Here is a 19,836-nt window from a genome sequence, read left to right on the forward strand (position 1 = left end):
ACCATTTGATGTCTTTTGACTGAGACTCTGTTTGCTCACCCAACCTTACTCTACCTGAACCATTCCCATAAACCTACAGTTCTTACAATGGTCCTTCGAGCCGGAGCCTGAGTGAGGGTTGCCATGGCAGGCATTGGTATGGATGAAAAAGATGAAAGAGAGTTGGAGAGGGCTCTTCCAGTTACAACCCGTAGCACCTTATCCAGGCGGGAGAGGCGCCAACCTGACCGCTATGGCTTCCCGGTTCCAGTTGAAAAAGCTTCCGGTAAGCCAAAGAGCCTCCCTCATCACAGCCAAGAAACTAAACCATCTAACACAACAGCTGTCGAGGATGGAGACGTGGAGGACAAAAAGGAGACTGAATCCAATGAGGTAGGAGTGGAGGAAGAAGAAATCAGCCACTGTTATGTCCAGCCCAAATCACCAGAGGAGTATGCAGTTCCACAACTAGCCTCACAACCAGCTCCACCCTCACAGAGAGAAGGGAGACCTAAACTATCTAGAGGAAAGAGGGATGAGGGGGAGTCATTATCCAGGTCGAAGAAAGCCACCTCTTATACGTACACTTATAGCAGTGGAAGTTCACGAAGCTCATGTAAGAGGAGACAGGTGGAGCTCACCCCTCTACAGGCAGCCATGATTGAGGAGAGGAGGAAATGTGGAGAATTGCAAGAGATCCAAATTCAAATCCAGGAGGAACAAGCCTTAGATGGTCAGACTCTGGAACTGGATAGGCAAGCACAAGCAGCTTTGAAGGAGAGAGAGAGGATATCCCGCTCTCTGACTCTACAGCGACGGCTGCGGAGAGTTCAACGAGAATTGGAAGAGGCTCGGCTAATAACCTCATTCACTGGAGAAGTGACCATGGAACATCCAACTGCTCTGCCACCACCTCAAGAGTTGGCTCCTTTTTCAATGAGCTCTAGAGTTTTGGAGTCAGGTGAACCTGTCGACCTGGTTTCAGAGCGGCAAGCTCTCGGAGTTAGTCCTCAAATATCTGTCTCTGATTCCGTTCCAGTGAATCAGCCAACCACTTTGTTCCAATCTTTACCTCAACATGTAAATCCGGTGAGTCAGGCTGAGACTCTACCTCCTGTGCAAGAGATTCATCAAGCAGTTCGGGCGTCTAGTCCAGGACAGACAACTCCTTCACCTCCTTCGTTCCTCCATTTAACGCGGACTGTACCTCGTCCTGCCCAAATTCGAAGACCCTCAGATCCAGTTCCTAAATTGCCTGCACCTCTTTCCTTGCATACGCCTATTGACAGGACCTCAGAAGGAGCTAGTATCATGGAGCTGTTAGTAGCCACTGCTTTTGGCATTCCCAAGCCAAAACTGCCTTATTTTGAGAGTGGAAGAGAAAGTGACTTTGTTTTGCTTAAAATGGCATTGGAGAATCTGTTAGATATTCATGCTCACCTATCTGAACAATATAAGTTCCAGGTTCTGATGGACCACTTGAGACTGCCTACTGCGTACAAGCTAGCAAAGTCTTATATGCACGCCTCAACTCCCTATACATCTGCTCTTGCTGCCCTTAAGGCAAAGTATGGCCAGCCACGGCAGTTGGTCCAAAGTGAACTAGCCGACATCCTTCATTCACCACCTGTCAGATTCGGAGATAGCCATACATTCCAAGATTTTGCTCTTTCTGTACAGTCATTGATCGGCATGCTGCAGTCGGTGGACGGTGCAGGTGGAAGTGAGTTGCGGTGTGGCTCTCATGTTGACAGGCTACTAACTAAGCTTCCTCCTCACTACCGGGACAGTTTCGTTGAGCACTGTTTGAATCGTGGCATCCTGAAAGATGGTGCAGAACAAACATATACCTTAGAAGACTTCTCTGCCTGGCTCCAAGTGAAAGCCAGAGCAAAGAGTATTGCCCAACAAGTTTCAGTCCCTGCTTCAGTGGAGAGACGAGAGCCAGTCCAGAAAAGTCAAGGGAGAAGGGTGACGCCTACCGCTATGTACCTAAGCAACACAGCCACTGTGGAAAGCCAGTCAAGAGTTCAAGGAGGCCGTGAAAAAGGGATGACCTTCTATGGTAAACCCAAGTTCCAACCTTTCTGTCCATGCTGTAACAACAATGAACATTTCCTGGGAACGTGTCCAAAAGTGAAAGAGTTTAGCCCATTGGAACTGAGAACTTGGATAGAGAAGAATGATCGTTGCTACAGATGTGCCCGCTGCCATAAGGCGGAGAAATGCACCCTAAAAAAGCCTTGCAACATCTGCAGCGAACTACATCTCACCATCCTGCATAGCATTGCACGTCAACTGGCCACACACTCACAACGCCCAGAGACCTTAGCTACAGCAGACATTCTCAATGTACTTGTACGGGAACCCTGTATTAAGGACACACTGTACATTGATCAGCCAAATCGATCTCCTCGGGTGATGTTGAAGGTAGTTCCGGTCTTACTGATCAATGGCCGGCAGAGGCTGAAGACGTATGCCGTACTTGATGATGGCTCAGAGCGAACAATCATCCTGACTTCGGCAGCATCCCAGCTACAGCTTAGAGGGCCAACAGAGAGCCTTAATCTCAGGACTGTGCGGCACGAAGTAATTCCCATCAGTGGTGAGACCATCTCCTGTTATATCTCCCCAGTAAGCCAGAGGAAGAAGAAGATTAGGTTTCCTATAACCAATGCCTTTACTGCTCCATTTCTCAACCTGGCTGAGCATTCTTGTCGTGCCTCTGACCTGCAGAGGGAACATTCCCATCTGCGAGGCTTACCTCTACCGGACTTTGTCCATGCTCAGCCATTAATCTTAATAGGCTCAGATCATTCACACTTACTGGTGCCTAATGAGGCTGTCCGTATTGGATCTAATGGAGGACCCATCGCCGTTCATACTGCACTAGGATGGGCTGTTCAAGGCCCATCCAATGCTGTACCTCGATCTCCTCCTTCAACTGCACAAGCCTTGTTCACTCTTTGTGATCGTGTATCCTGCCCAGCTACTGTGGAGTTGATTGAGAATGTGGAGAGACTGTGGAGAATGGATTCCTTCCCACAACGCAAAGAGAAGGAAGTAACCCGATCTAAACCAGACAATTTTTGTCTGGAACTGCTTGAGACTAAGACTGCTATAAAAGAAGTAGGCAAGGTATTGCGGTATGCTACCCCACTGCTTAGAGCACCCAACAGTCCGAAGTTATTCTCCACCGTTCATACCTTGTTGCCATGGCTCCGGGGAACAGAGCGTAGGCTGAAGAAAGACCGAGAGTTAATTGAGATCTACAACCAGGAGATCCAGAAGCTTATTGATATGGAGTATGTGAAAGAGGTGGATCCCGAAACCGACCAGCCAGGTTCGGAATCTTGGCTAGTCCCACATCATGTTATCAAACAAGCCAGTGGGAAACATCGACTGGTCTTCAACTGCTCTTTTCAGCTTCATGGTCTCAGCCTGAATAGTAGCCTTCTTCCTGGTCCAACTCTCGGTCCCTCCCTTCTTGGCGTGCTCCTCCGGTTTCGTGAACATAGTGTGGCTGTTAGCGGCGACATAAAATCTATGTTCCACCAAGTTCACCTACTCCCTGCTGACCGGCCATTACTCCGTTTTCTCTGGCGGTCTATGGCTACAGCAACTCACCCGAAGACCTATGAGTGGCAAGTGTTACCTTTTGGCACAACTTGTAGTCCTTGTTGTGCCATTTACGCCCTGCAGTGTCACGCAAAGGAGCACACTGAGGGGGATCATGAAGTGTTAAACTCAGTGCTCAGAGCTTTCTATGTTGACAATTGCCTGCAGAGTTTTAACACATCAGCTACCGCCAAAGCCATGTTGGACAAACTTCGTGCCACACTGTCCCAAGGAGGATTTGAGATCCGTCAGTGGGCCAGTAATGACTCCAGTGTGGTAGAACATCTTCCCCCTGAGGCGAGATCTGTGAGCACTGACTTGTGGCTCTCTCAAGCGGGTGTTGATTCAGAAGAATCCACTTTGGGCTTGCGTTTGAGCTGCCTTTCCGATAGCCTGGGATACAAACACCGGGTGACTCCCCTTAGTATTCCCACACTCCGCCTCATATACCATACTCTTGCCAGTCAATATGACCCATTAGGGTACCTCTTACCTTATACCACCCGGGCCAAAGTGCTGGTGCAGGACTTGTGGAAATTAAAACAAGGCTGGGATGACCCCATCACTCCGTCTGAACTGGCAGATCAGTGGCTGAGGTGGGAACATGAACTGTCTGAGCTTTCCAGCATCAGACTGCCCCGCTGTTATGTGCCCCCTTGTGCGGATCAGTCGGGTATACACCGAGAGCTCCATGTCTTCTGCGATGCCGCTGAGCGGGCCTATGGCGCGGTGGCTTATTTGCGTGTCCATGACAATCAAAATCATCTGCATGTGGCTTTCATCATGGCCCGTTCCAGAGTGTCACCAAAGAGACAGTTGTCAATACCCCGACTCGAACTGAGTGCTGCCTTATTAGGGGCTCAGTTAGCCACCACCTTGAGGTCTGAACTCACTTTGTCCTTGGCTCGAACTATCCTTTGGAGTGACTCCACAACGGTGCTGACCTGGTTGAAATCTGAGTCATGCCACTATAAGGTCTTCGTGGGCAACCGGATCGCAGAAATCCAGGAACTCACAGACAGCGATGACTGGAGATATGTAGACAGTTTAAATAACCCAGCGGACGTCCTGACCCGAGGCAAGAAGCTATGTGACTTGGCTCGACCCAACTGCTGGATGACCGGTCCGCTCTTCCTACAGAAGCCTGAAAATTGCTGGCCTGTTGCCCCTGATGTTGTCCACCCATCACCACTCTCAGACCGCAATGAAGTGAAGAAAGCTGCTTTGTGTCTGAATGTTTCTGCTGCTACAAGTACATTGCCAGACGTCTCTCAGTATCAAAACTGGAGTGACTTCATCATCGCCACTGAGAAGGCACGAACTCAGGCCGACAAAGTCTCCACAGGGGCAGCAACCGAAACTTTTGTTTTACAACAAGCCCAGGCGTCATGTTTCCCAGAAGAACTCGATGCTCTCCAGAAAGGGAAACCTCTACATAGGCAAAGTCGTCTCCTCTCATTGTCTCCTGAACTTGATCCAGATGTGGGGTTGATTAGAGTGGGAGGAAGACTACGTCGGTCCCAGGACCTGGACCCCGACATCATTCACCCAATTATTCTAGACCCGAAGCATCCTATTACACAGCTCATCATTAAGGACTATGATGAGTCCCTGCTGCATCCAGGCCCAGAGAGGGTCTTTGGAGAATTGAGACGCAAGTATTGGATTGTAGGAGGAAGACCAGCCATCCGTAAACATCAGCACAGTTGCAGGGAGTGTCAGAGATGGAAATCTTCTCCTGAAGTGCCGAAGATGGCTGATCTCCCCCCGGCAAGGCTGCGTCTTTTCAAACCACCATTCTGGTCCACCGGGGTAGATTGTTTTGGACCCTTCATTATCTACCAGAGCCGTAGAACAGAAAAACGCTGGGGAATTATTTTTAAGTGTTTAACTACTCGTTGCTTACATCTTGACTTGCTGGGAAGTTTAGATGTTGACGCCTTTCTCCTAGCTCTCCGTCGTTTCATATCACGTCGTGGCAAGCCCTTGGAGATCTGGGCAGACAGAGGAACAAACTTCCGTGCTGGGGACAGAGAACTGAATAAATCCTTCCAGGCGATGGAACCCAAGCTCAAGGAACACTTGGCTAATCAGCAGATTTCATTTAACTTCAATCCACCAGGAGCTCCACACTTCGGTGGAGCCTGGGAGCGTGAAATCAGATCAGTTAAGAATGCCCTGCGAGTGATTCTTGGAAAGCAGACCACCTCTGAAGCTGTCCTTCAAACTGTCTTGATAGAGGTAGAAGGCATCATGAATTCAAAGCCTCTAGGTTATCTGTCCTCAAATGCAGCAGATCCTGATCCGATCACTCCCAATTTGCTCTTGATGGGGCGGCGGGATGCCTCTCTGCCACAAGCCATGTTTGTTAGTAGTAAGCTCCTTGGGCGAAGGACGTGGCGTCATAGCCAGATATTGGCTGACCACTTTTGGACACGGTTCATTCGTGACTATTTGCCTAACCTGCAACCCAGAGGAAAGTGGATAAGGGAAGTCCAGAATCTCGAAGTAGGGAAGACTGTTCTGATCTTAGACCCCCAACTGCCTCGGGCCTCGTGGCCAACAGGGCGTGTCACCAACGTTACGACCGGGAGGGATGGGCGTGTCCGGTCAGTGGACGTCCAAGTTGGCAGTCAGATTTATACAAGACCAGTGTCACGTTTGATGGTGCTTCCGGAGCTGGTAGAGGAATGAGTCTTTTACCCAGGAGGAATTGATCCCAATTCCGGGGCGGCTATGAAAAGACTCCTGCCCTTCTGTTCCCTTTTCAACTCCATTTTGCTCTTTCCATGATACTTTGCCACCTGTCACCTGACCACGCCCACCTCACCTGTTGTCTATAAGTTGATTCTGAACCCTTTGGTTCCTTCTTTGCACTTTCTCCTGGCACCATGGATGCATAGCTGTGTGCGTCTTTATGAATTACGTGAGTTCATTTATTAGTTGATTGTGTTTCTCTCTTTAAGTTTATTTATGATTTACTGCCACTTTGTCAACATGTGCACTGTTGATTGATTGGTTTGTTTGCCACACATGTGCCTTGAGCCATGTGTAAAGATTGTTTTTTTATATATGTTACAGCCTGTTTTATTATGATTAGTACACTCATATTTTTGTTGTTCATTTATATAATTGTCTAATAGGTGTTAATCACTGTCACTAATTGTATTATTTCTTTGTTGTGTCTTTATGCAGCACACAGACAATGCATTGACCTCAAGTGAATAAGCATGAGGCAATAATAAATACTACTGGTGTTGAAAACAAAAGCCTTTGCCTTCTCTCTACCTCATTCACCGTCCCATACCATTTGATGTCTTTTGACTGAGACTCTGTTTGCTCACCCAACCTTACTCTACCTGAACCATTCCCATAAACCTACAGTTCTTACACAGTAAGAGTCGGGCCGGTTAGCTCAGTTGGTTAGAGCGTGGTGCTAATAACGCCAAGGTCGCGGGTTCGATCCCCGTACGGGCCAAGCTTTTGGTCTCTGCTCATCTCGAAAATGACGGGCGGTCTCCCAGAAATCCCTGCTGGACAAACCGCTTGATAACAGACCTGGCCGAAATAGCTCAGTTGGGAGAGCGTTAGACTGAAGATCTAAAGGTCCCTGGTTCGATCCCGGGTTTCGGCAGAGCAGCCTGGTCGACGGACTCCACTGACCAAATGCCGATCCGAGTTCAAATCTCGGTGGAACCTTTTCAGCTTGTTTAGCGGAAGGGCGGGAAAAAACAGAGCTGATGCGCAACCGCTGATGTGGTGGTGAAACTGGCACTCTAAAACCCAGGCGGTATCGGGGAAACGTGGGCTTAATAAGAAAAAGCTTCACTTGCTCTTTGCTGTCCACCTACTAGGCTGAATGACTAAACACCTCTGCTGCTCGGTGGTAAAAATCTACCCACGCCAAGGTTCCATGGTGCAATGGTTAGCACTCTGGACTCTGAATACAGCGATCCGAGTTCAAATTTCGGTGGGACCTGCTTTTGACAGGAATGTGTGCAGTACCGCGTCCGAAAAAACTTTTCCACAGCGCTCATCCGGGGAGTGCCCTTTTGAAGTGAGCGTAAAAGGCGTTACACAAAGTGGAGAATGCGGGCATCGATCCTGCTATCTCTCGCATGCTAAGCGAGCGCTCTGCCATTTGAACTAATTCCCCTCGACGATGTGGAGAGACGGTGTCCTTCGCTCTCAAAGACAACGGCCTGGACGATCCCTTTCATCTCTGCAAGTGCTGTAGCGTGGCCACAAAGCAAAGAGACCGTATTTTTTCTGTGCCGGCAACTTTGCACTGGCTACCGTTTAGTTGCACATTTAATGAAACTTTTGTGCTTTAAGCCTTGCAAACGGAAATGATTGCAGCCAGGCAGCAGCAGGAAGGGCGTGTGTGTTGGCTCGTTGGTCTAGGGGTATGATTCTCGCTCAGGGTGCGAGTGGTCCCGGGTTCAAATCACGGACGAGCCCGTTCTCAGGCTTTGCTTTTAATCACTTCAGCCTGACCAGGGCAACCAGGATATTTCTTGGAAATTGGGGACAAAAGCAGTAAGAGTCGGGCCGGTTAGCTCAGTTGGTTAGAGCGTGGTGCTAATAACGCCAAGGTCGCGGGTTCGATCCCCATACGGGCCAAGCTTTTGGTCTCTGCTCATCTCGAAAATGACGGGCGGTCTCCCAGAAATCCCTGCTGGACAAACCGCTTGATAACAGACCTGGCCGAAATAGCTCAGTTGGGAGAGCGTTAGACTGAAGATCTAAAGGTCCCTGGTTCGATCCCGGGTTTCGGCAGAGCAGCCTGGTCGATGGACTCCACTGACCAAATGCCAGCTCCTGTCAACCTGATTCAGCCTATTCTCATCGCTATCTGCCTTTCAGACGGCCAGGGACCAGGGCGTGTTGGTTCCATGATGTAATGGTTAGCACTCTGGGCTTTGAATCCAGCGATCCGAGTTCAAATCTCGGTGGAACCTTTTCAGCTTGTTTTCCGGAAGGGCGGGAAAAAACTGAGCTGATGCGCAACCGCTGATGTGGTGGTGAAACTGGCACTCTAAAACCAAGGCGGTATCGGGGAAACGTGGGCTTAATAAGAAAAAGCTTCACTTGCTCTTTGCTGTCCACCTACTAGGCTGAATGACTAAACACCTCTGCTGCTCGGTGGTAAAAATCCACCCACGCCAAGGTTCCATGGTGCAATGGTTAGCACTCTGGACTCTGAATACAGCGATCCGAGTTCAAATTTCGGTGGGACCTGCTTTTGACAGGAATGTGTGCAGTACCGCGTCCGAAAAAACTTTTCCACAGCGCTCATCCAGGGAGTGCCCCTTTGAAGTGAGCGTAAAAGGCGTTACACAAAGTGGAGAATGCGGGCATCGATCCCGCTATCTCTCGCATGCTAAGCGAGCGCTCTACCATTTGAACTAATTCCCCTCGACGATGTGGAGAGACGGTGTCCTTCGCTCTCAAAGACAACGGCCTGTACGATCCCTTTCATCTCTGCAAGTGCTGTAGCGTGGCCACAAAGCAAAGAGACCGTATTTTTTCTGTGCCGGCAACTTTGCACTGGCTACCGTTTAGTTGAACATTTAATGAAACTTTTGTGCTTTAAGCCTTGCAAACGGAAATTATTGCAGCCAGGCAGCAGCAGGAAGGGCGTGTGTGTTGGCTCGTTGGTCTAGGGGTATGATTCTCGCTCAGGGTGCGAGTGGTCCCGGGTTCAAATCATGGACGAGCCCGTTCTCAGGCTTTGCTTTTAATCACTTCAGCCTGACCAGGGCAACCAGGATATTTCTTGGAAATTGGGGACAAAAGCAGTCAGAGTCGGGCCGGTTAGCTCAGTTGGTTAGAGCGTGGTGCTAATAACGCCAAGGTCGCGGGTTCGATCCCCGTACGGGCCAAGCTTTTGGTCTCTGCTCATCTCGAAAATGACGGGCGGTCTCCCAGAAATCCCTGCTGTACAAACCGCTTGGTAACAGACCTGGCCGAAATAGCTCAGTTGGGAGAGTGTTAGACTGAAGATCTAAAGGTCCCTGGTTCGATCCCGGGTTTCGGCAGAGCAGCCTGATCACCGTGGTTTTGGTCGACGGACTCCACTGACCAAATGCCAGCTCCTGTCAACCTGATTCCGCCTATTCTCATCGCTATCTGCCTTTCAGACGGCCAGGGACCAGGGCGTGTTGGTTCCATGGTGTAATGGTTAGCACTCTGGGCTTTGAATCCAGCGATCCGAGTTCAAATCTCGGTGGAACCTTTTCAGCTTGTTTTCCGGAAGGGCGGGAAAAAACTGAGCTGATGCGCAACCGCTGATGTGGTGGTGAAACTGGCACTCTAAAACCAAGGCGGTATCGGGGAAACGTGGGCTTAATAAGAAAAAGCTTCACTTGCTCTTTGCTGTCCACCTACTAGGCTGAATGACTAAACACCTCTGCTGCTCGGTAGTAAAAATCCACCCACGCCAAGGTTCCATGGTGCAATGGTTAGCACTCTGGACTCTGAATACAGCGATCCGAGTTCAAATTTCGGTGGGACCTGCTTTTGACAGGAATGTGTGCAGTACCGCGTCCGAAAAAACTTTTCCACAGCGCTCATCCAGGGAGTGCCCCTTTGAAGTGAGCGTAAAAGGCGTTACACAAAGTGGAGAATGCGGGCATCGATCCCGCTATCTCTCGCATGCTAAGCGAGCGCCCTACCATTTGAACTAATTCCCCTCGACGATGTGGAGAGACGGTGTCCTTCGCTCTCAAAGACAACGGCCTGGACGATCCCTTTCATCTCTGCAAGTGCTGTAGCGTGGCCACAAAGCAAAGAGACCGTATTTTTTCTGTGCCGGCAACTTTGCACTGGCTACCGTTTAGTTGCACATTTAATGAAACTTTTGTGCTTTAAGCCTTGCAAACGGAAATGATTGCAGCCAGGCAGCAGCAGGAAGGGCGTGTGTGTTGGCTCGTTGGTCTAGGGGTATGATTCTCGCTTAGGGTGCGAGTGGTCCCGGGTTCAAATCATGGACGAGCCCGTTCTTAGGCTTTGCTTTTAATCACTTCAGCCTGACCAGGGCAACCAGGATATTTCTTGGAAATTGGGGACAAAAGTATTCAGAGTTGGGACGGTTAGCTCAGTTGGTTAGAGCGTGGTGCTAATAACGCCAAGGTCGCGGGTTCGATCCCCGTACGGGCCAAGCTTTTGGTCTCTGCTCATCTCGAAAATGACGGGCGGTCTCCCAGAAATACCTGCTGGACAAACCGCTTGATAACAGACCTGGCCGAAATAGCTCAGTTGGGAGAGCGTTAGACTGAAGATCTAAAGGTCCCTGGTTCGATCCCGGGTTTCGGCAGAGCAGCCTGGTCACCGTGTTTTTGGTCGACGGATTCCACTGACCAAATGCCAGCTCCTGTCAACCTGATTCCGCCTATTCTCATCGCTATCTGCCTTTCAGACGGCCAGGGACCAGGGCGTGTTGGTTCCATGGTGTAATGGTTAGCACTCTGGGCTTTGAATCCAGCGATCCGAGTTCAAATCTCGGTGGAACCTTTTCAGCTTGTTTAGCGGAAGGGCGGGAAAAAACAGAGCTGATGCGCAACCGCTGATGTGGTGGTGAAACTGGCACTCTAAAACCCAGGCGGTATCGGGGAAACGTGGGCTTAATAAGAAAAAGCTTCACTTGCTCTTTGCTGTCCACCTACTAGGCTGAATGACTAAACACCTCTGCTGCTCGGTGGTAAAAATCTACCCATGCCAAGGTTCCATGGTGCAATGGTTAGCACTCTGGACTCTGAATACAGCGATCCGAGTTCAAATTTCGGTGGGACCTGCTTTTGACAGGAATGTGTGCAGTACCGCGTCCGAAAAAACTTTTCCACAGCGCTCATCCGGGGAGTGCCCTTTTGAAGTGAGCGTAAAAGGCGTTACACAAAGTGGAGAATGCGGGCATCGATCCTGCTATCTCTAGCATGCTAAGCGAGCGCTCTGCCATTTGAACTAATTCCCCTCGACGATGTGGAGAGACGGTGTCCTTCGCTCTCAAAGACAACGGCCTGGACGATCCCTTTCATCTCTGCAAGTGCTGTAGCGTGGCCACAAAGCAAAGAGACCGTATTTTTTCTGTGCCGGCAACTTTGCACTGGCTACCGTTTAGTTGCACATTTAATGAAACTTTTGTGCTTTAAGCCTTGCAAACGGAAATGATTGCAGCCAGGCAGCAGCAGGAAGGGCGTGTGTGTTGGCTCGTTGGTCTAGGGGTATGATTCTCGCTTAGGGTGCGAGTGGTCCCGGGTTCAAATCATGGACGAGCCCGTTCTTAGGCTTTGCTTTTAATCACTTCAGCCTGACCAGGGCAACCAGGATATTTCTTGGAAATTGGGGACAAAAGCAGTAAGAGTTGGGACGGTTAGCTCAGTTGGTTAGAGCGTGGTGCTAATAACGCCAAGGTCGCGGGTTCGATCCCCGTACGGGCCAAGCTTTTGGTCTCTGCTCATCTCGAAAATGACGGGCGGTCTCCCAGAAATCCCTGCTGGACAAACCGCTTGATAACAGACCTGGCCGAAATAGCTCAGTTGGGAGAGCGTTAGACTGAAGATCTAAAGGTCCCTGGTTCGATCCCGGGTTTCGGCAGAGCAGCCTGGTCACCGTGTTTTTGGTCGACGGATTCCACTGACCAAATGCCAGCTCCTGTCAACCTGATTCCGCCTATTCTCATCGCTATCTGCCTTTCAGACGGCCAGGGACCAGGGCGTGTTGGTTCCATGGTGTAATGGTTAGCACTCTGGGCTTTGAATCCAGCGATCCGAGTTCAAATCTCGGTGGAACCTTTTCAGCTTGTTTAGCGGAAGGGCGGGAAAAAACAGAGCTGATGCGCAACCGCTGATGTGGTGGTGAAACTGGCACTCTAAAACCCAGGCGGTATCGGGGAAACGTGGGCTTAATAAGAAAAAGCTTCACTTGCTCTTTGCTGTCCACCTACTAGGCTGAATGACTAAACACCTCTGCTGCTCGGTGGTAAAAATCTACCCACGCCCAGGTTCCATGGTGCAATGGTTAGCACTCTGGACTCTGAATACAGCGATCCGAGTTCAAATTTCGGTGGGACCTGCTTTTGACAGGAATGTGTGCAGTACCGCGTCCGAAAAAACTTTTCCACAGCGCTCATCCGGGGAGTGCCCTTTTGAAGTGAGCGTAAAAGGCGTTACACAAAGTGGAGAATGCGGGCATCGATCCCGCTATCTCTCGCATGCTAAGCGAGCGCTCTGCCATTTGAACTAATTCCCCTCGACGATGTGGAGAGACGGTGTCCTTCGCTCTCAAAGACAACGGCCTGGACGATCCCTTTCATCTCTGCAAGTGCTGTAGCGTGGCCACAAAGCAAAGAGACCGTATTTTTTCTGTGCCGGCAACTTTGCACTGGCTACCGTTTAGTTGCACATTTAATGAAACTTTTGTGCTTTAAGCCTTGCAAACGGAAATGATTGCAGCCAGGCAGCAGCAGGAAGGGCGTGTGTGTTGGCTCGTTGGTCTAGGGGTATGATTCTCGCTCAGGGTGCGAGTGGTCCCGGGTTCAAATCACGGACGAGCCCGTTCTCAGGCTTTGCTTTTAATCACTTCAGCCTGACCAGGGCAACCAGGATATTTCTTGGAAATTGGGGACAAAAGCAGTAAGAGTCGGGCCGGTTAGCTCAGTTGGTTAGAGCGTGGTGCTAATAACGCCAAGGTCGCGGGTTCGATCCCCGTACGGGCCAAGCTTTTGGTCTCTGCTCATCTCGAAAATGACGGGCGGTCTCCCAGAAATCCCTGCTGGACAAACCGCTTGATAACAGACCTGGCCAAAATAGCTCAGTTGGGAGAGCGTTAGACTGAAGATCTAAAGGTCCCTGGTTCGATCCCGGGTTTCGGCAGAGCAGCCTGGTCGACGGACTCCACTGACCAAATGCCAGCTCCTGTCAACCTGATTCAGCCTATTCTCATCGCTATCTGCCTTTCAGACGGCCAGGGACCAGGGCGTGTTGGTTCCATGGTGTAATGGTTAGCACTCTGGGCTTTGAATACAGCGATCCGAGTTCAAATCTCGGTGGAACCTTTTCAGCTTGTTTTGCGGAAGGGCGGGAAAAAACTGAGCTGATGCGCAACCGCTGATGTGGTGGTGAAACTGGCACTCTAAAACCCAGGCGGTATCGGGGAAACGTGGGCTTAATAAGAAAAAGCTTCACTTGCTCTTTGCTGTCCACCTACTAGGCTGAATGACTAAACACCTCTGCTGCTCGGTGGTAAAAATCCACCCACGCCAAGGTTCCATGGTGCAATGGTTAGCACTCTGGACTCTGAATACAGCGATCCGAGTTCAAATTTCGGTGGGACCTGCTTTTGACAGGAATGTGTGCAGTACCGCGTCCGAAAAAACTTTTCCACAGCGCTCATCCAGGGAGTGCCCCTTTGAAGTGAGCGTAAAAGGCGTTACACAAAGTGGAGAATGCGGGCATCGATCCCGCTATCTCTCGCATGCTAAGCGAGCGCTTTACCATTTGAACTAATTCCCCTCCACGATGTGGAGAGACGGTGTCCTTCGCTCTCAAAGACAACGGCCTGGACGATCCCTTTCATCTCTGCAAGTGCTGTAGCGTGGCCACAAAGCAAAGAGACCGTATTTTTTCTGTGCCGGCAACTTTGCACTGGCTACAGTTTAGTTGCACATTTAATGAAACTTTTGTGCTTTAAGCCTTGCAAACGGAAATGATTGCAGCCAGGCAGCAGCAGGAAGGGCGTGTGTGTTGGCTCGTTGGTCTAGGGGTATGATTCTCGCTTAGGGTGCGAGTGGTCCCGGGTTCAAATCATGGACGAGCCCGTTCTTAGGCTTTGCTTTTAATCACTTCAGCCTGACCAGGGCAACCAGGATATTTCTTGGAAATTGGGGACAAAAGTATTCAGAGTTGGGACGGTTAGCTCAGTTGGTTAGAGCGTGGTGCTAATAACGCCAAGGTCACGGGTTCGATCCCCGTACGGGCCAAGCTTTTGGTCTCTGCTCATCTCGAAAATGACGGGCGGTCTCCCAGAAATCCCTGCTGGACAAACCGCTTGATAACAGACCTGGCCGAAATAGCTCAGTTGGGAGAGCGTTAGACTGAAGATCTAAAGGTCCCTGGTTCGATCCCGGGTTTCGGCAGAGCAGCCTGGTCACCGTGTTTTTGGTCGACGGATTCCACTGACCAAATGCCAGCTCCTGTCAACCTGATTCCGCCTATTCTCATCGCTATCTGCCTTTCAGACGGCCAGGGACCAGGGCGTGTTGGTTCCATGGTGTAATGGTTAGCACTCTGGGCTTTGAATCCAGCGATCCGAGTTCAAATCTCGGTGGAACCTTTTCAGCTTGTTTAGCGGAAGGACGGGAAAAAACAGAGCTGATGCGCAACCGCTGATGTGGTGGTGAAACTGGCACTCTAAAACCCAGGCGGTATCGGGGAAACGTGGGCTTAATGAGAAAAAGCTTCACTTGCTCTTTGCTGTCCACCTACTAGGCTGAATGACTAAACACCTCTGCTGCTCGGTGGTAAAAATCCACCCACGCCAAGGTTCCATGGTGCAATGGTTAGCACTCTGGACTCTGAATACAGCGATCCGAGTTCAAATTTCGGTGGGACCTGCTTTTGACAGGAATGTGTGCAGTATCGTGTCCGAAAAAACTTTTCCACAGCGCTCATCCAGGAAGTGCCCCTTTGAAGTGAGCGTAAAAGGCACAAAGTGGAGAATGCGGGCATCGATCCCGCTATCTCTCGCATGCTAAGCGAGCGCTCTACCATTTGAACTAATTCCCCTCCACGATGTGGAGAGACGGTGTCCTTCGCTCTCAAAGACAACGGCCTGGAAGATCCCTTTCATCTCTGCAAGTGCTGTAGCGTGGCCACAAAGCAAAGAGACCGTATTTTTTCTGTGCCGGCAACTTTGCACTGGCTACCGTTTAGTTGCACATTTAATGAAACTTTTGTGCTTTAAGCCTTGCAAACGGAAATGATTGCAGCCAGGCAGCAGCAGGAAGGGCGTGTGTGTTGGCTCGTTGGTCTAGGGGTATGATTCTCGCTCAGGGTGCGAGTGGTCCCGGGTTCAAATCATGGACGAGCCCGTTCTCAGGCTTTGCTTTTAATCACTTCAGCCTGACCAGGGCAACCAGGATATTTCTTGGAAATTGGGGACAAAAGCATTCAGAGTTGGGACGGTTAGCTCAGTTGGTTAGAGCGTGGTGCTAATAACGCCAAGGTCGCGGGTTCGATCCCCGTACGGGCCAAGCTTTTGGTCTCTGCTCATCTCGAAAATGACGGGCGGTCTCCCAGAAATCCCTGCTGGACAAACCGCTTGATAACAGACCTGGCCGAAATAGCTCAGTTGGGAGAGCGTTAGACTGAAGATCTAAAGGTCCCTGGTTCGATCCCGGGTTTCGGCAGAGCAGCCTGGTCACAGTGTTTTTGGTCGACGGACTCCACTGACCAAATGCCAGCTCTTGTCAACCTGATTCCGCCTATTCTCATCGCTATCTGCCTTTCAGACGGCCAGGGACCAGGGCGTGTTGGTTCCATGGTGTAATGGTTAGCACTCTGGGCTTTGAATCCAGCGATCCGAGTTCAAATCTCGGTGGAACCTTTTCAGCTTGTTTTCCGGAAGGGCGGGAAAAAACTGAGCTGATGCGCAACCGCTGATGTGGTGGTGAAACTGGCACTCTAAAACCAAGGCGGTATCGGGGAAACGTGGGCTTAATAAGAAAAAGCTTCACTTGCTCTTTGCTGTCCACCTACTAGGCTGAATGACTAAACACCTCTGCTGCTCGGTAGTAAAAATCCACCCACGCCAAGGTTCCATGGTGCAATGGTTAGCACTCTGGACTCTGAATACAGCGATCCGAGTTCAAATTTCGGTGGGACCTGCTTTTGACAGGAATGTGTGCAGTACCGCGTCCGAAAAAACTTTTCCACAGCGCTCATCCAGGGAGTGCCCCTTTGAAGTGAGCGTAAAAGGCGTTACACAAAGTGGAGAATGCGGGCATCGATCCCGCTATCTCTCGCATGCTAAGCGAGCGCCCTACCATTTGAACTAATTCCCCTCGACGATGTGGAGAGACGGTGTCCTTCGCTCTCAAAGACAACGGCCTGGACGATCCCTTTCATCTCTGCAAGTGCTGTAGCGTGGCCACAAAGCAAAGAGACCGTATTTTTTCTGTGCCGGCAACTTTGCACTGGCTACCGTTTAGTTGCACATTTAATGAAACTTTTGTGCTTTAAGCCTTGCAAACGGAAATGATTGCAGCCAGGCAGCAGCAGGAAGGGCGTGTGTGTTGGCTCGTTGGTCTAGGGGTATGATTCTCGCTTAGGGTGCGAGTGGTCCCGGGTTCAAATCATGGACGAGCCCGTTCTTAGGCTTTGCTTTTAATCACTTCAGCCTGACCAGGGCAACCAGGATATTTCTTGGAAATTGGGGACAAAAGTATTCAGAGTTGGGACGGTTAGCTCAGTTGGTTAGAGCGTGGTGCTAATAACGCCAAGGTCGCGGGTTCGATCCCCGTACGGGCCAAGCTTTTGGTCTCTGCTCATCTCGAAAATGACGGGCGGTCTCCCAGAAATCCCTGCTGGACAAACCGCTTGATAACAGACCTGGCCGAAATAGCTCAGTTGGGAGAGCGTTAGACTGAAGATCTAAAGGTCCCTGGTTCGATCCCGGGTTTCGGCAGAGCAGCCTGGTCACCGTGTTTTTGGTCGACGGATTCCACTGACCAAATGCCAGCTCCTGTCAACCTGATTCCGCCTATTCTCATCGCTATCTGCCTTTCAGACGGCCAGGGACCAGGGCGTGTTGGTTCCATGGTGTAATGGTTAGCACTCTGGGCTTTGAATCCAGCGATCCAAGTTCAAATCTCGGTGGAGCCTTTTCAGCTTGTTTAGCGGAAGGGCGGGAAAAAACAGAGCTGATGCGCAACCGCTGATGTGGTGGTGAAACTGGCACTCTAAAACCCAGGCGGTATCGGGGAAACGTGGGCTTAATAAGAAAAAGCTTCACTTGCTCTTTGCTGTCCACCTACTAGGCTGAATGACTAAACACCTCTGCTGCTCGGTGGTAAAAATCTACCCACGCCAAGGTTCCATGGTGCAATGGTTAGCACTCTGGACTCTGAATACAGCGATCCGAGTTCAAATTTCGGTGGGACCTGCTTTTGACAGGAATGTGTGCAGTACCGCGTCCGAAAAAACTTTTCCACAGCGCTCATCCGGGGAGTGCCCTTTTGAAGTGAGCGTAAAAGGCGTTACACAAAGTGGAGAATGCGGGCATCGATCCCGCTATCTCTCGCATGCTAAGCGAGCGCTCTGCCATTTGAACTAATTCCCCTCGACGATGTGGAGAGACGGTGTCCTTCGCTCTCAAAGACAACGGCCTGGACGATCCCTTTCATCTCTGCAAGTGCTGTAGCGTGGCCACAAAGCAAAGAGACCGTATTTTTTCTGTGCCGGCAACTTTGCACTGGCTACCGTTTAGTTGCACATTTAATGAAACTTTTGTGCTTTAAGCCTTGCAAACGGAAATGATTGCAGCCAGGCAGCAGCAGGAAGGGCGTGTGTGTTGGCTCGTTGGTCTAGGGGTATGATTCTCGCTCAGGGTGCGAGTGGTCCCGGGTTCAAATCACGGACGAGCCCGTTCTCAGGCTTTGCTTTTAATCACTTCAGCCTGACCAGGGCAACCAGGATATTTCTTGGAAATTGGGGACAAAAGCAGTAAGAGTCGGGCCGGTTAGCTCAGTTGGTTAGAGCGTGGTGCTAATAACGCCAAGGTCGCGGGTTCGATCCCCGTACGGGCCAAGCTTTTGGTCTCTGCTCATCTCGAAAATGACGGGCGGTCTCCCAGAAATCCCTGCTGGACAAACCGCTTGATAACAGACCTGGCCAAAATAGCTCAGTTGGGAGAGCGTTAGACTGAAGATCTAAAGGTCCCTGGTTCGATCCCGGGTTTCGGCAGAGCAGCCTGGTCGACGGACTCCACTGACCAAATGCCAGCTCCTGTCAACCTGATTCAGCCTATTCTCATCGCTATCTGCCTTTCAGACGGCCAGGGACCAGGGCGTGTTGGTTCCATGGTGTAATGGTTAGCACTCTGGGCTTTGAATACAGCGATCCGAGTTCAAATCTCGGTGGAACCTTTTCAGCTTGTTTTCCGGAAGGGCGGGAAAAAACTGAGCTGATGCGCAACCGCTGATGTGGTGGTGAAACTGGCACTCTAAAACCAAGGCGGTATCGGGGAAACGTGGGCTTAATAAGAAAAAGCTTCACTTGCTCTTTGCTGTCCACCTACTAGGCTGAATGACTAAACACCTCTGCTGCTCGGTGGTAAAAATCCACCCACGCCAAGGTTCCATGGTGCAATGGTTAGCACTCTGGACTCTGAATACAGCGATCCGAGTTCAAATTTCGGTGGGACCTGCTTTTGACAGGAATGTGTGCAGTACCGCGTCCGAAAAAACTTTTCCACAGCGCTCATCCAGGGAGTGCCCCTTTGAAGTGAGCGTAAAAGGCGTTACACAAAGTGGAGAATGCGGGCATCGATCCCGCTATCTCTCGCATGCTAAGCGAGCGCTCTACCATTTGAACTAATTCCCCTCGACGATGTGGAGAGACGGTGTCCTTCGCTCTCAAAGACAACGGCCTGTACGATCCCTTTCATCTCTGCAAGTGCTGTAGAGTGGCCACAAAGCAAAGAGACCGTATTTTTTCTGTGCCGGCAACTTTGCACTGGCTACCGTTTAGTTGCACATTTAATGAAACTTTTGTGCTTTAAGCCTTGCAAACGGAAATTATTGCAGCCAGGCAGCAGCAGGAAGGGCGTGTGTGTTGGCTCGTTGGTCTAGGGGTATGATTCTCGCTCAGGGTGCGAGTGGTCCCGGGTTCAAATCATGGACGAGCCGTTCTCAGGCTTTGCTTTTAATCACTTCAGCCTGACCAGGGCAACCAGGATATTTCTTGGAAATTGGGGACAAAAGCAGTCAGAGTCGGGCCGGTTAGCTCAGTTGGTTAGAGCGTGGTGCTAATAACGCCAAGGTCGCGGGTTCGATCCCCGTACGGGCCAAGCTTTTGGTCTCTGCTCATCTCGAAAATGACGGGCGGTCTCCCAGAAATCCCTGCTGGACAAACCGCTTGATAACAGACCTGGCCGAAATAGCTCAGTTGGGAGAGCGTTAGACTGAAGATCTAAAGGTCCCTGGTTCGATCCCGGGTTTCGGCAGAGCAGCCTGGTCACCGT

At 50.5% G+C, this 19,836-nt stretch overlaps 1 long non-coding RNA gene and 27 other non-coding genes across 28 annotated transcripts in view; 27 read left to right on the plus strand and 1 right to left on the minus strand.

The window, feature by feature from the left end:
• Positions 1-19,836, minus strand: part of LOC148966930 (uncharacterized) — a 461,761-nt gene that overhangs the window by 407,076 nt on the left and 34,849 nt on the right. The window lies entirely within an intron of this gene.
• On the plus strand, positions 7,002-7,075 carry trnai-aau (transfer RNA isoleucine (anticodon AAU)). Its single transcript has one exon. It is a non-coding gene; the product is annotated as a tRNA-Ile (tRNA).
• trnaf-gaa (transfer RNA phenylalanine (anticodon GAA)) lies at positions 7,159-7,231 on the plus strand. Its single transcript has one exon. It is a non-coding gene; the product is annotated as a tRNA-Phe (tRNA).
• trnai-aau (transfer RNA isoleucine (anticodon AAU)) lies at positions 8,147-8,220 on the plus strand. The gene has a single exon. It is a non-coding gene; the product is annotated as a tRNA-Ile (tRNA).
• Positions 8,304-8,376, plus strand: trnaf-gaa (transfer RNA phenylalanine (anticodon GAA)). Its single transcript has one exon. It is a non-coding gene; the product is annotated as a tRNA-Phe (tRNA).
• On the plus strand, positions 9,409-9,482 carry trnai-aau (transfer RNA isoleucine (anticodon AAU)). Its single transcript has one exon. It is a non-coding gene; the product is annotated as a tRNA-Ile (tRNA).
• Positions 9,566-9,638, plus strand: trnaf-gaa (transfer RNA phenylalanine (anticodon GAA)). Its single transcript has one exon. It is a non-coding gene; the product is annotated as a tRNA-Phe (tRNA).
• trnaq-uug (transfer RNA glutamine (anticodon UUG)) lies at positions 9,764-9,835 on the plus strand. Its single transcript has one exon. It is a non-coding gene; the product is annotated as a tRNA-Gln (tRNA).
• Positions 10,686-10,759, plus strand: trnai-aau (transfer RNA isoleucine (anticodon AAU)). Its single transcript has one exon. It is a non-coding gene; the product is annotated as a tRNA-Ile (tRNA).
• Positions 10,843-10,915, plus strand: trnaf-gaa (transfer RNA phenylalanine (anticodon GAA)). The gene has a single exon. It is a non-coding gene; the product is annotated as a tRNA-Phe (tRNA).
• Positions 11,041-11,112, plus strand: trnaq-uug (transfer RNA glutamine (anticodon UUG)). The gene has a single exon. It is a non-coding gene; the product is annotated as a tRNA-Gln (tRNA).
• trnai-aau (transfer RNA isoleucine (anticodon AAU)) lies at positions 11,963-12,036 on the plus strand. The gene has a single exon. It is a non-coding gene; the product is annotated as a tRNA-Ile (tRNA).
• Positions 12,120-12,192, plus strand: trnaf-gaa (transfer RNA phenylalanine (anticodon GAA)). The gene has a single exon. It is a non-coding gene; the product is annotated as a tRNA-Phe (tRNA).
• trnaq-uug (transfer RNA glutamine (anticodon UUG)) lies at positions 12,318-12,389 on the plus strand. Its single transcript has one exon. It is a non-coding gene; the product is annotated as a tRNA-Gln (tRNA).
• On the plus strand, positions 13,240-13,313 carry trnai-aau (transfer RNA isoleucine (anticodon AAU)). The gene has a single exon. It is a non-coding gene; the product is annotated as a tRNA-Ile (tRNA).
• Positions 13,397-13,469, plus strand: trnaf-gaa (transfer RNA phenylalanine (anticodon GAA)). The gene has a single exon. It is a non-coding gene; the product is annotated as a tRNA-Phe (tRNA).
• trnai-aau (transfer RNA isoleucine (anticodon AAU)) lies at positions 14,502-14,575 on the plus strand. The gene has a single exon. It is a non-coding gene; the product is annotated as a tRNA-Ile (tRNA).
• On the plus strand, positions 14,659-14,731 carry trnaf-gaa (transfer RNA phenylalanine (anticodon GAA)). Its single transcript has one exon. It is a non-coding gene; the product is annotated as a tRNA-Phe (tRNA).
• trnaq-uug (transfer RNA glutamine (anticodon UUG)) lies at positions 14,857-14,928 on the plus strand. Its single transcript has one exon. It is a non-coding gene; the product is annotated as a tRNA-Gln (tRNA).
• Positions 15,774-15,847, plus strand: trnai-aau (transfer RNA isoleucine (anticodon AAU)). Its single transcript has one exon. It is a non-coding gene; the product is annotated as a tRNA-Ile (tRNA).
• trnaf-gaa (transfer RNA phenylalanine (anticodon GAA)) lies at positions 15,931-16,003 on the plus strand. The gene has a single exon. It is a non-coding gene; the product is annotated as a tRNA-Phe (tRNA).
• On the plus strand, positions 16,129-16,200 carry trnaq-uug (transfer RNA glutamine (anticodon UUG)). The gene has a single exon. It is a non-coding gene; the product is annotated as a tRNA-Gln (tRNA).
• Positions 17,051-17,124, plus strand: trnai-aau (transfer RNA isoleucine (anticodon AAU)). Its single transcript has one exon. It is a non-coding gene; the product is annotated as a tRNA-Ile (tRNA).
• trnaf-gaa (transfer RNA phenylalanine (anticodon GAA)) lies at positions 17,208-17,280 on the plus strand. Its single transcript has one exon. It is a non-coding gene; the product is annotated as a tRNA-Phe (tRNA).
• Positions 18,328-18,401, plus strand: trnai-aau (transfer RNA isoleucine (anticodon AAU)). Its single transcript has one exon. It is a non-coding gene; the product is annotated as a tRNA-Ile (tRNA).
• Positions 18,485-18,557, plus strand: trnaf-gaa (transfer RNA phenylalanine (anticodon GAA)). Its single transcript has one exon. It is a non-coding gene; the product is annotated as a tRNA-Phe (tRNA).
• trnai-aau (transfer RNA isoleucine (anticodon AAU)) lies at positions 19,589-19,662 on the plus strand. Its single transcript has one exon. It is a non-coding gene; the product is annotated as a tRNA-Ile (tRNA).
• Positions 19,746-19,818, plus strand: trnaf-gaa (transfer RNA phenylalanine (anticodon GAA)). Its single transcript has one exon. It is a non-coding gene; the product is annotated as a tRNA-Phe (tRNA).

This window comes from Pimephales promelas, chromosome 24, assembly GCF_988280905.1.
Source record: "Pimephales promelas chromosome 24, fPimPro1.hap1.1, whole genome shotgun sequence".
NCBI lineage: Eukaryota > Metazoa > Chordata > Actinopteri > Cypriniformes > Leuciscidae > Pimephales > Pimephales promelas.